We start from the raw sequence: 15373 nt of genomic DNA on the forward strand, positions 1-15373 counted from the left end.
GTAGGGAATGGTCTATCCACACATCCAGCAGGTCTTAGCCTCACTCTTCGATGTCTTGCTAGGTAAAAGTCACCAGATACTCTACTGTTATCTCCACTAAGTGTCTCCTATTTAGGTCTGTAATTCTGGTGCAGGTAGCACTGCAAAAACTCACTGGCATTTGTATCCCGCGACTGGGCTTTTGGTTCGGTGTGGAGAGAGTGAATCCCTGAGAGTCTCAGCTGAAAGACCAGGAAGAGAGGGAATGCAGGGTAGATCCCTTCACCAGTACAGCACAGGTGATCGCACACCTATGGGTGCCTATACACATGCTTGGGAGTGGGGAGGCATTTTAACTAGAGCAGTTCCTGGAGTGCCGCTCTAATTAAAATGTGGCACTGTCAGATATATTAAGCATGCATTTAAAAATGGGATTCTTTAACTAAATCTCATTTGAACTTTAGTTAAAGCACCCAAGCAGCCATTTTTAAACCCAGAGGGGCTTATACATATGATGCTGCGGCAATGTTAGAGCATTTAAATTAGAACGCCTTGGAGCATGTGTATAGGACCTATGTGGCTACTGAGCTGGGTGGGAGCTAGCACCTCCCTTCTCTGGCATGCCAGGTAGGCATTAGCAGGTGGTAGAGGTGCTTAGAAGCCTCAAAAACAATTAAAGTGGAAAGAGAAGGGTTAAAAGATGACTAAAGAGGGACGCAGGGGTGGCAAGAAGGAAGGAGAAAGATGAGGAGAAGGAAAACAGCGACAAAGCCTGCCGTGCTTACCTCTCTGACCTTGGTGAGAGCCCTCCCTAGAGAGCCCTCTGACCCATGTCTGGTTGGTGGGGACAGGGTCGCTTTAACTCGTGGCGCTTTATCCAAGTCAGTGGCTCTCAATCTTGTTAGACTCAAAGCCGCCCTCAGAAAATGCTGGCTCTGAGCTTTCACTTGCTTCTGGACTACAGGAAAATAATAGAACAATTCTTTTGTTGCAAATAACTGAGAGAGATGCCAACAGGGCAGAATGGTTTGCGTGCTCCAGCTTCCTACTTGAAATCTCTGGATGTGTCTTGTGAATTGTGTGTCGGCGTTTGCACACCTGGCAGTGCTAATATTGAGCGTCTCTTGTAAAAAGGATCTCGCGGCACGCTGGTTGAGAGTCACTGGGCGACGTCCCTGGCCAGACCCTCCAACATGCCGCATTGTTCTGCGCAAACTGCGCCCCGCTGGAAGCGGCGTACCGGTGTCCCCGTAGCATGGGGAGTAGGTTTATTGATCTTCCCTCTAAGCGGGTGGAAGTGATTACATCCCTTCTGGCTGGGAGCATGGAGAACAGTGTCGTGTATTTGAAGGCCCTGCTGTTGCCAGGCACAATAAGTTTTTTCATTTTCATTCAATGCGACTCACGCTCCTAACCATGGCGATTTTTTTTTTTTTAATAATCGAGTTGAAATTCCATAGGAGCCAAGTGACTACTCCTGTAGGCTTCTGGCAAACCTCAGACGGGATACTTCACTGAAGCGAGGGCTGCCTAGACACACCTGTCATGCGCCTCACTCCTAGCAGTGGTTTCGTGAGGGTTGTTCAGGCTGCCACAACTACTGCACACAGCTGCAGCTGTTGGCGCACGGGCTGGGGACCCCAGGTAAGTCAGGGGATTAGTGGATGAAGCAAAACACTTTGCTAGCTGTATTCGCTTGGAAACGTAAGTGAAGTGAGTGCTCCTGAGAGGTGCTGCCTTGATGGCCTTGGTGATGGAGAAGACAGTGTGCTGGCCTGGCGGCATCCTTGGGAGGGCTGGGTTGGGAGCGTAGATGCACCAGGATGCGGCTCTCCCTTGTACTCTGGTTTCACTAATTCCCTGCCTGGGAGTAAATGTTATCTTCTTGTGGGTGGTGGCAGGGGCCCTCGGCATTTAGCACAGCGCTCGCTTGCATGGGGGAGCAGGGCTTGGCCAGGCTCCCAGAGCAGCGGGCATTGGCATTCTCGCCCCTTTGCAAGGGAGGAGTGGGCTGATGCCCCCCCAGCCCTGTTGCTTCGCTGCCTGGTCACTCCCCGCTCCTGGTGGCAGGCTTTTCTTTGCAACCATGAGGACTAGGAGGCTTAATTGTTTTTCCCTCTTAAATAGGAGTTGTGATTAAATAGGAGTTATGATCCCAGCACCCCAGGAGCTGGGGCCTGGTGCAGAGTCCTAGGGTGTCTTTGTCTTCATTCAGTCCTAGTGGTACACATTCCCTGGCCAGTGCAATGAAGGTGTATATCCGCAGCTGCCTAAGGGGCCTGTGATGGGAACCTCCGTGGAGAATTTGGGAGATGTCCCCCAACCAGGGGCCTGTTGAGGGGGAGAGGAGTCGAACTGAATGCAAAGCACTGAGGCTCTTACATGCCTGCGAGATGCATCTTGTTCAGCCCTGGTCGCTATTAAGCGGCGCTGAAGTGAGGTTGCTTCCCTTCGGAGTTGTTAACGTCCATAAATATTTAAGCTAAGTGATTACACCCTCTACAGAAATTAGATTAGACTTGGGAACCATAAGAAATGGATGTTGGAACAGGGAAGGCCACATCAGCCCTGTCAGGCTGATAGGTGGATCCATGCTGCTTTCTGCTGTCTATTTTTGTCACCTAATGAGCGAATTTCATCCAACAAACCGTATAAATTGTTAGCCCGTGATAATGCTTGCTCCTAACACAAAACAAATTAGAAAGCCATTAGCGGAGGAGAGGCTCTCTACCTGCAGATTATTCATTGGTCTGCACTAAATGGGAAAATGATGGTGGTTGTTTCTCTCTTCATGCACTGTTCTTCCAAGCCCCTCACCCTGTTACCTACACGCCTCTTGCCTTGTTAGTAAGTGTCCAGCTCCAGGAAAATTCCTTCAATTTTTTTTAATTTGATATTTGGTCTGAACTGGACTAAAACTGAAATAGTTTGAAATCTCCCACATGCCAAGACTTGCAACTGCTCTATAGGAGACTCTTTTACTACAACGCCAGGAAGCTCCCAAGGGTTCCCACCCAAGCCGATGCAGCTTCCAGTGTCCACCAGACCTCTGCCTTGGGCTGGGCCAAAGTTCATCAGGCTCAGTGAACCAGCATTTTCTGATGAATGTATAATGAATTGCTTATAGAGGTGCATGGGTAACAGTCCGTGTGCCAAAGAACTCAAGCCTAAGTAGACCAGAAAAAGGACGGGGCACAGGCCAGGAGCTGGGGGGGGATGGGGATGATTTGCCCTGTTACCTCTCTCTGGTGAATTTTTAACAGAAGGTGCAAAGAATGTGGAGCTACTCAGCAGGCACTTTGCCTGCCCTTTGCAAAAAACATTACACTGCAGCTAATGGGTAGCTAATAAGGTTTATTTGGATAAGGAAGGATAACAAAAGAAACAGAGATTTTGCTGGGTCCCCTGGCGATGCATAGGGGGTGCACGTGCACCCCCTGAGATTGGCCACCAAACCGGAAGAGCCGGCGGACGTGCACTTCTGGTTTTGCTGCTGGTGGTTTTGGGCTCGGTGATTGGCTGCTGGGGGACCCCCCACCATTGGCGATCTGGTGCCCCCCAGACTCAGGAGGCACCAGTCACCCATGGGTGGGTCTGAATGAATTCAAGGCAGCAGGGTCCAATGAACTGAATAGTACTGAACTGGCAGAGGAGATCTTGGAGCTCTTGGCAATAATATTTACAAAGTCGGGGGCCATGGATGAGATACTAGAGGTCTGGGAAAAGTGCCCTTCTTTGAGGGGGGGAGGGGGGAAAGCAGTAAGGAGGACCCAGGGAACTATAGATGTGTTAGCCTCACCTTGATACCTGGGAAGTTACTGGAGTTATACCATAAGGAAGTCCATTTGCAAGGATCTGCGGGAGAAAAGGCTGATCTCCAGCAGCCAGCATGGATTTGTTATGAACAAATTGTGCCAGACAGACTTGATCTCCTTCGACAAGATCACTAGTTGGGAAGATGAAGGCAACTCAGTAGATGCAGTGCATCTGGACTTCAGCAAGGCTTTTGACAAAGTCCCACCTGACCTTCTCATAAACAGATTGGACTGGACAAAATTGCTACAAGGTGGATAGAGAACTGTCTCAACAGCTGCAAGGAAAGGGTAATTATAAACGGCGCTATGTCAGAAGGGTTTGACTGGCGTCCCACAGGGCAGATCAGTGTGTTTTGATGAATGATTTAGATGCTGGAAGAACACTTCTTGAGTGGATTTGGAAATGATACAAAATTGAGAAGGATGGCGAACATGCTGGAGGACGGGAACGCAGTTCAGAAGGATCCTGGCAGAATGGAAAGCTGGGCTGGAGCGAACAGGATGGAGATCAGTGCTGACAAGTGCCGGGTGCTGCACCTTGGGAGGAATAATCGGAAGCACATGTACAAAATGGGGGACATCTGGCTGGACGGTAGCGCTATGGAAAAAGATCGTGGAGTCTTGGTAGATCATAGACCCAGTATGATGCAGCCTCATGCAAGGCGAACGCAGTTTTCAGATGCATCGGTAGAACCATTAAGTGCAAATTGTGGGACGTGCTAGTGGGCTTTTGGTTGCTATATGGGGCTGGGGCCAGGATCCAGGCGCGCGGAGCCTGGCCCCAGCTGGAGCATGGCTTTCATCGAATCGCAGCAGTCGGGTCGAAGGGACCTTGTAGATCTTCAAGTCCGGCCCCCCGCCTGGGCGGGAGAAAAAGACTGGACTCAAATGAGTCCAGCCAGGTAGGCATCCAGCCTCTTCTTAAAGATCTCCAGGGTAGGAGCCAGCACCACTTCCCTAGGAAGTTCGGGCTGCTAGGAGCTGGAACCAACTATGAAGTAGTTCTTGCAGATGTCTAATCTAAACCTACTCTCTAATAATGTGTGTCCATTGCTCCTTGTCATGCCAGGGGGCGCGAGGGGAAACAGTGTCTCCCCTAAACCCTTCTGGTCCCCCCTAGTGAGTTTATAGACAGTCACCAGGTCCCCCTCAGCCTTCTCTTGTGAAGGCTGAACAGGTTGAGGTCCCGCAGCCTTTCAATGCAGGGGCTGCCCTGTAGTCCCCGGATCATGCGGGTGGTCCTCCTCTGGACCCACTCCATGTTGTCCACATCCCTTCTGAAGTGGGATGCACAGAACTGGACGCAGTGCTCCCGCTGCGGCCTGGCTAGTGCCGCATAGAGGGGGAGGATCACCTCCCTGGCTCTACTTGTCATGCATCCACAGGTGCATCTCAAGGTCTGGTTAGCCCTGCCAACCGTGACCTTGCATTGTTGGCCCATGTTCATCTTGGAGTCGATAATAACTCCAAGGTCCCTTTCTGCCTCCGTGCTCTCAAGAAGGGAGTTTCCCATCTTACAAGTGTGCTGCTGGTTTCTACTGCCCACGTGCAGCACCCTGCACTTGTCAGTATTGAAACGCATCCTGTTTATGTCAGCCCACTCCTGTAACCTATCCAGGTCTTGTTGCAGTCTTTCCTTCCCTACTAGCGTGCTCACCTCTCCCCAAATTTTGGTATCATCAGCGAATTTAAACAGGATGCTTTTCACCCTGTCGTCCAAATCGCTGATGAAGAAATTGAACAGCGCAGGCCCGAGGACCGAGCCCTGGGGGACTCCGCTGCCCACTTCCCCCCAGGTTAAATATGACCCGTCTACCACCACCCTCTGAGTATGACCCTTGAGCCAATCTGCAATCCATCTGGCTGTGTAGGCATCAATGCCACAGTCACCCAATTTCTTAATGAGGATGGGGTGGAAGACGGTGTCAAAAGCCTTGCTGAAGTCCAGAAAGACTACGTCCACGGCAACACCTGCATCCATTGCCTTTGTGACCTGATCATAAAAGGCAATCAGGTTGGTCTGACATGACCTGCCCCTCATGAAACCGCGCTGGTTGCCCTTGAGCATCATCCCTGAAGCTGGCCCATCACAGATGTGCTCCTTGAGGATCTTCTCAAAGAGTTTCCCAAGGATTGAGGTAAGACTGACGGGCCTATAGTTGCCCGGGTCCTCCCTCTTCCCTTTTTTGAAGATGAGGACCACATTGGCGATCTTCCAGTCATCCGGCACCTGGCCTGAGCACCACGAGCACTCATAGAGCCGTGCTAGGGGCCCTGCAATAACCCCTGCTAGCTCCCTCAACACCCTGGGGTGGAGAGCATCTGGACCCACTGACTTGAACACGTCCAGCCCCTCCAGAAGCTCTCTAACCTGGTCCTCCCCAACCTGAGGTCCAGAGGGGTTCCCCTCGAGTCCATCTGGTATCACGGTGGGGAAGTCCCGGTCCCTGCACAAGAAAACGGAGGTGAAGAATCAGTTAAAGAGTTCCGCTTTCTCCTCTGGCGCAACCACCAGATTGCCCAGCGTACCTTGCAGGGGCCCCACGTTACCCGGTGCCTTCTTCATCCTCCCTATGTATTTGAAGAAGGACTTTTTATTATCCTTGATCTTGGACGCTAGTCCTAGCTCTGTGTCTGCCTTAGCTTTCCTGACAGCCCCCCTCCAGGCCCGAGCAGAGGACGTATACTCCTCTTTTGAGATAGCCGCACCCCCCCCCCCTCCACTGGGTGTACGCTGCCTTTTTGGCAAGCAGGGATTCCCGGACGCCCTTGGTGAGCCAGGGGGGCTTCTGGGCACTCTTGCCCCCCTTGCTTCTTGTTGGGATGGACTCGCCCTGGGCCCTGAGTATCGTTTCCTTAAGGAACGACCACTCGTCCTGAACACTGACTTCCCCTGCTTTGGTTTTGGGCAGCGCATGCTGCAGCCACAGGTGCCACCCTGCTTTTTTCCAGTGCTGGTTTTTATGACACTGGGATCTCCTAGTATCAAAAAACCCTGCCGCACTGCAAATTAGCAGTACAGCAAATGCCTGCATGTGTGGCATGTGCAGCTTGTGGCGTTGCAGACAGGTCTGCGGTGCGGCAAGCTGCATGTGTGTATGCACCCCCTGTTGCTACAGGTGCAATGGGTCCTGATGATTTCTTACTGGCCCCTGATCCTACAGTAGCATCTACGCATCCCGCTCTGTACTGGAGATGCATCAGCTGGCTCTTGCTAGGACTCTGCCTTTTTGATGGCTGCAGCACATGGATGGCTCATAATCACCTTGTGACTGGTTAGTAAACCTAGGTCCTCTTGGTTCTCAGTTATAGTGTGCTCACAGCTTATTGGAGATGTCCTGTTAGTCCCTAAATGAAGGGTCCTTGATTTTGTTCTATTTTCATTTTTTCCCCTCTTTTATTACTCCAGTCCTCAGGGTCATCCACTTCTTCAGTGACACTCCCGTTTTCCTCTGTTTGAACAATGCCGTCCAACTTTGTGCTGTCAACACAAGCCATTGACACATTTATATCCCCCTGCCAGGTCCGTTTACCTATTAAATGAGTTGGATCCCATGGCTGATCTTTGAGGAACTCCTAGCAATATTCTCCTTAAAGTCTGGTGCTTTGTCTTTGAACATTTAATGGTTGCCATCTCCATGTTACTTGTGGTCCTAGTCTACCAACTCCCATCCCCTCGGGTCTATAATGAATAATGTATTGTGGCATACTTTACTGAAGTCTAGATGTAAGAACTATGCCAAACTTTTTGGCTACAAAAACCTGTTATCTTGTCAAAGAAGCAGGTCTGGTTTGTCTGGTCATCGGTAAACCCTGCATTGCATTTGACACCATTTTCCATGTACTAGTTTTGTCTTATTTCCTTTTTGAGAATGGCTCTAAAGCCTTTCATACTTTTGAGATCATATTGATGTCCTTGGTGACATCACCATGGCTTTCCCTTCCTTACTTACTGGGGCTACATTAGTTGTTCTCCAAACATCTGGTGCGATTCTCAACGGGATGGTTAAGAAGACTCATGACTAAACCCACAATTTCATGTGCTTGTTCTTTTGGAAATGTTATGGTGGATGGTATTTCACCCCCTCCGACCTGAATGTCTTAAGCTCTTTGAGCTTTGTTTCCAACTTGGTTGTCATAATTCCCACTCCTACACACCCATTCCCAGTATCTGTATTGCCCATGCTTCTGTTTAACATGCTTGTCCTGATTTGAATACTGAGACCAAGTTTTCAGCTAGTTTTGGGGCTGTGCCTAGATTCTTCTTTAATTTCTACCCAGTCTTCATTGGAGAATGGCTCCAACTTCTTTCTCTTTCCTCTATTTACTTGGCTGAAGAAACTTGCTAGGTTTAATTTCCTTTGCAAGGTATAACTCTGCTTAGCTTTCTGGAAGTCTCCCTTTTTCCTTTTTGTTTTTAACCATCACCTGTGTTTCTTGGTTGATTTGGTTCCTTTTCTCCAATTCCTTATAGGGTTCCTATTTATTCCTAATATCCTTTCTGAAGTGATTATTTATCTAGTGGGCCCTGGAGCTCTTCTATACTGAGTGTGCTGCTTACTGGAGATATGTTTTGGATGGTTTTATTGCTTTTGACTAAATTCCAGGATTACTTTTCCATTCAAGTCTCTGTGTTGACTTCACTAACTTGTTTTCTTTGTTGAAGTTTCCCCTTTGGAAGAAAGAGTCTTCCTTACAAACACAATCTCACCTACTCGTGCAATGAATTTGAAGTGAATCCATGCACAATCCCTTGCTTCAAGGTTGTTTTCTGTAGCCATCTCATCTATAATGTCCTCATTAACTTGCTGAACCAGGTCTAAAATAGCTTTAACCACTTCTTGGTCCAGAGCTTACTTGGTAAAGAAATCTGTTGCCTCTCACATACAAGAATAATTGGTTCTTACTATTACTGATAACATTTGTTCTCTCTATGCTGGATGATTAATGACTTTACCATAGTTAATGGTACGCTCCCTGGTAATATACATCTTTCCAACATTGGGTATGTACAGACATTCAGGGAGTTAGTGGGGAAGTTAGATTGGGTTAAAAATGCCCACCCAGTCTAAGGTAAGTAGGGATATTGGGGTTGGTGGGGGGCTTTGGGGGATCAGGGAGGCAAGTGGGGTCTGTGGGGGGGAGGGCCTGTGGGAATCAGGAGGGCTAATGGGGGTTTATGGGGTGGCTAGTGGGATCCATGTGGGTTTGGTGGGGCTGGGGGGGCTAGTGGCATCCATGGGGGCTTGGGAATTGCGGGGGAGGCTTGCAGAATTGGGGAGGTTCTCTGATCCCACCAAATGCCCCCAGGGCCCCCCCTCCAATGCCACTGAACTGCCCCAATCCCACAAACTGCTCCCTGGGCTGGTTTTATCCGCACTCACTAGTTTGGGGAGCCTGACTGAAGTAAGATGAGGTAGGGTGGGTGGATCAGTGCATTGGTGGCTCCATGGGGGGGCAGTGGCAGGATGTGGGAAGCTCTCCTTCCCCCCCCCCCGACAAGAGGCTATTTTTAACCCCACAACCCCTAGATGAACAACTCCCCCCATCACCCTGGTGAACCACCCCCCCAAATCCTGCCCATCCCTTTCCCCACCCTGACTTACATTGATCAGCTTCTGGCACTGGGGAACATCGATAAAACTGGCCACTGGGAGCAATTTATGGGATTGAGCTTTGGCACACTTGGGGGAGCTGGTCCGTGGTGGGGAGGCTGTTCATCTGGGGGTGGGATGGGGGAGCTAAAAATAACCCAGTTCCAGGAGGGTAGTAAGAAGAGTGCAGCTGTGGGGCTTGGGCCAGGGATGGACTTTTTCAGCTTTGGGCTGCAGTGTGATCTGTACAGAAGTTCAGCTGATTGCACCAGACCCAATCTAAGTTAGACTACCTGCGAGGCACACTTCACTTAGATCAGGTCAGCCATTTTTAGACCCATCTAATCTTCCTCTGCTTCTATACAGTTTTCACACAGATCTACCTAAGTAGGGATCGAAGTGTAAGGTCTAAGCTAGATCAGGTGTCCCTTTTCAATGTGATCTAACCTCCCTGAACATTTGTACCTAGAGAGATCTCTGTTCCCATCTAGATTTGGTGTAGGTATCGTTAGGGGACTGTTAAAATGGCAATGTCCTTGCCACATAGGGCATCTTACCACAAACTGAATTTTGACCCCCACAGTTTGTGTTCTATCCATGCTTTCCCTTCCAGCTTCTTTGTAGTCTAAGCATTATGAACCTATGGAGTAACACAGCCACATCTTACCTCTGCTTCCTCTTTCCTGGAGCAGCACATGCCCTTCAATAACTTTATCCCAGCTGTCATCGCTCTTCTATCATTGCTTCACAATCCCCAGTTTCCTCTGCGGGGAGTGGAATTTTCTTAGTTTTGTTGTCCAGGCTCCTTCCATTAGTACAAAGCTGCCTCTCATCTCTTAATGACCACACCTGGTCCTCAGGCCAGATTAGGTACAGTCCTTCCACTAACCCTTACCTTTGCTCTTATTCTTGCCAATATTCGCACTTCCTTGTTGCTTCTTGTATATACTTCTTTCTGCAGTCAGTTCTTTATCCATTGCCAGATCTTCCTGTACCTGATTTTTCTCTTTCTGTGTACTAAATCTAGGCATGGAGCTTAAATAACATTCTCCCAACCTTTTCTCTAATGTTTTAGTTTAAAACTCTTATCTCTTGTCAAAACTTTCATCCCAGAAGGCTATTTCACCAGGTACTCAAAGGGAGTCTATGTTTTGAGAGAGATCCTCCTTCAGTGAATGTGTTTCAGAGGTGGCTATCCCCAAACCATTCTCAGATCACTAGGCCTCAAGCTTCATGTCAATCTTCATATTTATTTATTTATTTTTTTTGTTACTCTCTCCCCTTCCTTCTCTAGGGTCCAGAAGAATTCCACTAGTGGTCATCTGACTTCTCATTTCTGGGGACGTCTTCCCCAGTCTGGCATGGGAACCTAGTGGTATCACTTGTCCCCCGAGTGAGGGACAACCAGAAGATCCTTCCCTGCTGCTGTCAGCATGGGCATCTGGTGCCACCTTAGTGCCTCCCCCCCAGTGACCACTTAGCAACCAATCTCACCGACAGGGGTGGGGGGTGCCCCCCACAGCCGATTTCACCTACCCAGAAGTGGCCATGGTGCTTCTGGAAGTGACTATAGTGCTTCATCTGGTGTTCCCACTCTCCAGCCAGCCCTCATGGGGCACTGGCGCTCTCATCTGCCCTCCTACTCCCTACCTGGTGCTCACAGGGGGGGCACCAGTGCTCCCACCTCCCTCCCCCACCACCTAAGCAGGGAGCACAGCCTGTCAGGGGGTGCACCAGCTCTGAGGGTGCATATGCACCCCCTATGCATTGCCACTGGCTGTTGGGATGTTTTGCAGCCTCAGGCTCACAGCTGGTATCCTAGTTCCTGCCAGAGAGTGTGCCAGTATATTCCCTGCTCCCTTCTTCTTTGAGTGGCCTGTCATCCTTATCAAGGATAAGGATTATGATAAGCCATCCTTATCAAGGAGTCCTGAGTCGCATGGCCTTATCTTGCTGTTGATATGACTCTTCACTTAGTATCTTCCACTCTTTCTTCTGCCTATAGATCACCCAGTCTCCTGTGCTTTTTGTTTCTACTTAGGCTCCAGTCTCTGGCTGTGTCCACTGTCTCCTCATCTCATGTCTCCTCTTTTGCAAGCGACTTATACTTCTATATTATTGTTAGTAATTAACAGAGAACCAAGCTTAAGAGCCACCCCAACATACAGGCTTGATGTTGTTATCGCCCTGTTAAAGTGACAACACTCTTCCAGTTTAATAAGAAAATGTCAGTTCCCCACACTTGCTGGAATAAATTGGCTTTCTTGATCAGTTGTGCCTGGTTTAAATTAGCTTACCTTTCTCCTAGATCAGACACTCTTATGTTTTTCATGCTCCTTATTTCTTTTTTATGAGTCTTCTGACTGACCTCTGTGTCCTTTAGAAAGCACTAAGTGAGTGGAGAGAAGACAAGTTGGTTCGGTTGCAAAGGCAGCCTCTTAGCATTGATCCAGCATTTTTAGCATCAGTGGAAGGGGCCCCGCTGGCTGCAATTTGATCAGGCTCCAGAGACCAGATTTTTAAAGATGCACAAGTGAGATTTTCAAAAGCAGCCAGGAACCTGACTATCACTTATTTTAAAAGAGACCTAGGTGTCTACATATGTGAACATTTTAAAGATCCTAAAGATGCCTATTGGCATCTGTAAGTGCCTGCATACTTTTGAAACTCTGGGCCTTAGCTGATGAGAATTCCTCCATGATATTCTGTTCCCAAGGTTCTCTGGATAATGGGTCAGGAATCTGGTCAGGCATGGTATAGAGGTTGGGCACTGAGTCAGAGCCAGGAGCAAGATGAGTCAGAAGCTAGACACAAACTAGGAGCACAGGGACAGGGGCAAAATCTGGGCCAGAGTCAAGGCAAGGTGCTAGAAACTCATGATAGTGATAGAGGTTATAATTTAGAGATGTTCCCTAACTAAGGAGACTGAGGAAGGTGGTCATTGGAAGATGATCCCTCAGTTGAGTAGAAGTTAGGGAGACCAAGGGCCTTCAGAGGCTTGCCTACTGCTCCACAATAAAGTTGTTGTTTTAGCTCTTCTTATTCATGCCTATCTTCATTGAACCCTGTGACCACTACCTGGTGTCAGGAGAAGCAAGTGAGCAAACATTTGAAAGAATTTGAGACTGAAACGGAAGAAGTTGGAAATGGAAAGCAAGGTGAGTAACCATCCACATGGAAGGAAAAAGGCTTTGATAAGTATATGGCTTGCACAGCTGTAATCTAAGTTGGTGATCTCCATCTTATGGCCTCATGGACCTGATAAGTGGTGTGGGAATGGTTTGCTGGAGGGATCAGGACCTGTGGTATCCCCACACACCAGGCCTAGGGGTTCTCCCCCTACCAGGATTGGGGCCCTGCACTGCTACCACCTGGCTCCATGTATTGGGATTGGATCCCATACCTCCCTGCATGTCTAATCCAGCACACAGGGCCACGTTCTTCAGCTCACAGGGCTCTACACAGGTCTGGAAAATTGGCAGGAGAACAGTGCTACCACTCCCCACTGACAAATTTTATGACTCATGGAATCAGGGACTGAACCTGGCTCATGGGCTGGGGGCTGAGAACCCCTGGCCTAAGTAAAAGGACAGTAGTAACTTACCCTTCTGGTTCAAGTAGTACAGCAGAGAACTGGGGGGGGAGGGGTTGGACAAGGGTTTGTGTGGTACCTGGTAGGCACAGAGGCATATGATAAAGTCAAATCTTCAATCTTCTTGAACATTGTAGGGAAGGAAAACCTTGCTTTATATAACACCTTTATTTTCACAGAAGGCCAAATTATGCTGTTAATTGTAATACTGTCCCAGTTTCAAGAGAAGTGTGTGCAGAAAAAGGATGAGACTCTTGAACGACAGATTTTTTTTATTTGCAAACAAACAACAGGAGAAAGTATACATCATTATGTTACAGAACTGAAGAGCACGAGTAAGGTCTATGCTTTTGGGAACTTGGCAGAATCTCTGATTGGAGATAGGATCTGTTGTAATGGCATTACAAGAGAGGCTATTTTGTGAAGGAGACTTATCCCTAGAAAGGACTGTCCAAGTGCAAAGGGCAGCAGAAGCAGAAGGCCCTGGTTGCAGAGCTGAATGCACCCAAAGGGGTCATTTGTATGTTAGGCACAAAAGCATGTGGCCCAAAAAAGGAGCCTCATAGGGTAGAATCTTCCAATGGTAAGGAGAGGCTTGCGGGGAGAGCGGGAAGACAGGTATGTAGTAGAAGTGGAAGGCAATGTGACAGGGCCATCTTGAGGTTGATCATGACATTGGCCCACCCACCCGTCTAAGGCAGTCTGCCTTGCCTTGCCTGCCATGCCTTTGACATTTCCATACCATTGACCTCTCTCCATTTGGTTGGCCTGATGCCAAGAGCAAAATACATTGCTCCAAACCTCTCCTTATACCATGTCCCATGCCTCACAGATGGCATCTAAAATCACTTCCAACTCCCCTGGCCCCTTAGCTGGGCCTCACTTAGCCTCTGGCACATATTTGGCCTCAGGTGTCCTCAGACATGCCTTGGCCTCTTTGCCCCCCCTCACTGGTCCTTATGCCCTTTGAGCCTCAGGCCCCACTCAGTGGGCATTGGCTTCTGTCTCAGGCCCCACTCTATGGGCTTGGGCCTTATGCTTTTCTGTTGGGGTGTCTCTCCTAGCCTTTCCCCTCCACAGGGTACCCACAAGACAGCTGGGGCTGAGGCTTTATGGCACACTATTCTCACGTTTCACTAAGGAGGCACTGGTGTGGGATTTCCTGGATGCTGCCCTGCCACAGCCCCACCACACCTTCCAACTGCAGCAGGGTGCAGTTTCAGGTCTTACCCAGGACCAGAAGGAACCTTTTTCCATACTCATTCCTACCTTGACCTGCAGATATGCCAGGAGTTGCTCTTCTCATGCTGTGTGATGTTGCTCCACTGGCTCCCTAGATGCAACTCCTGGCTCAGCTCCTATGGCCTGGGCTTATACTCTGGCTGCCCAGCCCTCAGCCAATCCAGGGGCCCCTGTGCGGTCATGTGACTGCCTAATTGGTCCTAACCACACCTGCCAGCTGTTCCACAGCCCCTTTAAGTGGTGGGCACCAAAGGTGCCCCATCACAGGCAACGTGGCTCCAGATATCTGAAAGTCCAGATATATCAAACCAATCATTTGTTAGTGGGCACTAAAAAGGCTGATAACTTTTCAGAATGTAAGAGTGGAGAGAGGATGCGCTGCTCCAATTATTCTCCTTAGCTCATTGAAGTTTGCCCTCTTAAAATCTAGGGCCACTGCCTTACTGCATACCTTTGCTCCCAGAGGGGAGGGGAGCCAGGCGTCCAAGGTGAGTGGTCGCTCCTTAAGGAGACGATCCTCCAAGCCCAAAGGAAGGTAATCCCAACGAGGATCAAAGGGAGCAGGAGAGCACGCAAGCCTCCGTGGCTCACCAAAAGCATCTGGGAATGTCTCCTTGCTAAAAAGGAGGTGTACACCCAATGGAAAGATGGGGTCATCACCAGGGAGGACTATTCTGTAGTTGCTCGGGGATTTAGGGGGGTAGTTAGGAAGGCCAAGGCGGAGATGGAACTGGGACTAGCTTCCCAGATTAAGGACAATAAGAAGTCCTTTTTTAAATACATAGGGGGTGAAAAGAAGGTCCCGGGTAATGTGGGGCCCTTGCAGGATGACATGGGTAACTTGGTCGTCACACCAGACGGCAAAGCTAACATGTTTAACGATTTCTTTGCCTCTGTCTTCCTAGGGACCAGGACAGCCACCTCCCTGCTGGGCCCCCCTTGGGCCCTGGGGGAGGCACACCTAGGCCATGGGTTAGCGAGGATTTAGTTAGGGAGCTTCTGGAGGGGTTGGACGTATTCAAGTCAGCCGGCCCGGATGGTCTCCACCCTAGAGTTCTAAAGGAACTGGCTGAGGTCATTGCAAGTCCCCTGGCACGGCTTTACGAGTACTCGTGGTGCTCTGGAGAGGTACCGGAGGACTGGAAGAGGCC

The sequence above is a fragment of the Crocodylus siamensis genome, chromosome 2, assembly GCF_052110815.1.
Source record: "Crocodylus siamensis isolate JL-2025a chromosome 2, ASM5211081v1, whole genome shotgun sequence".
Taxonomy (NCBI): Eukaryota; Metazoa; Chordata; order Crocodylia; family Crocodylidae; genus Crocodylus; species Crocodylus siamensis.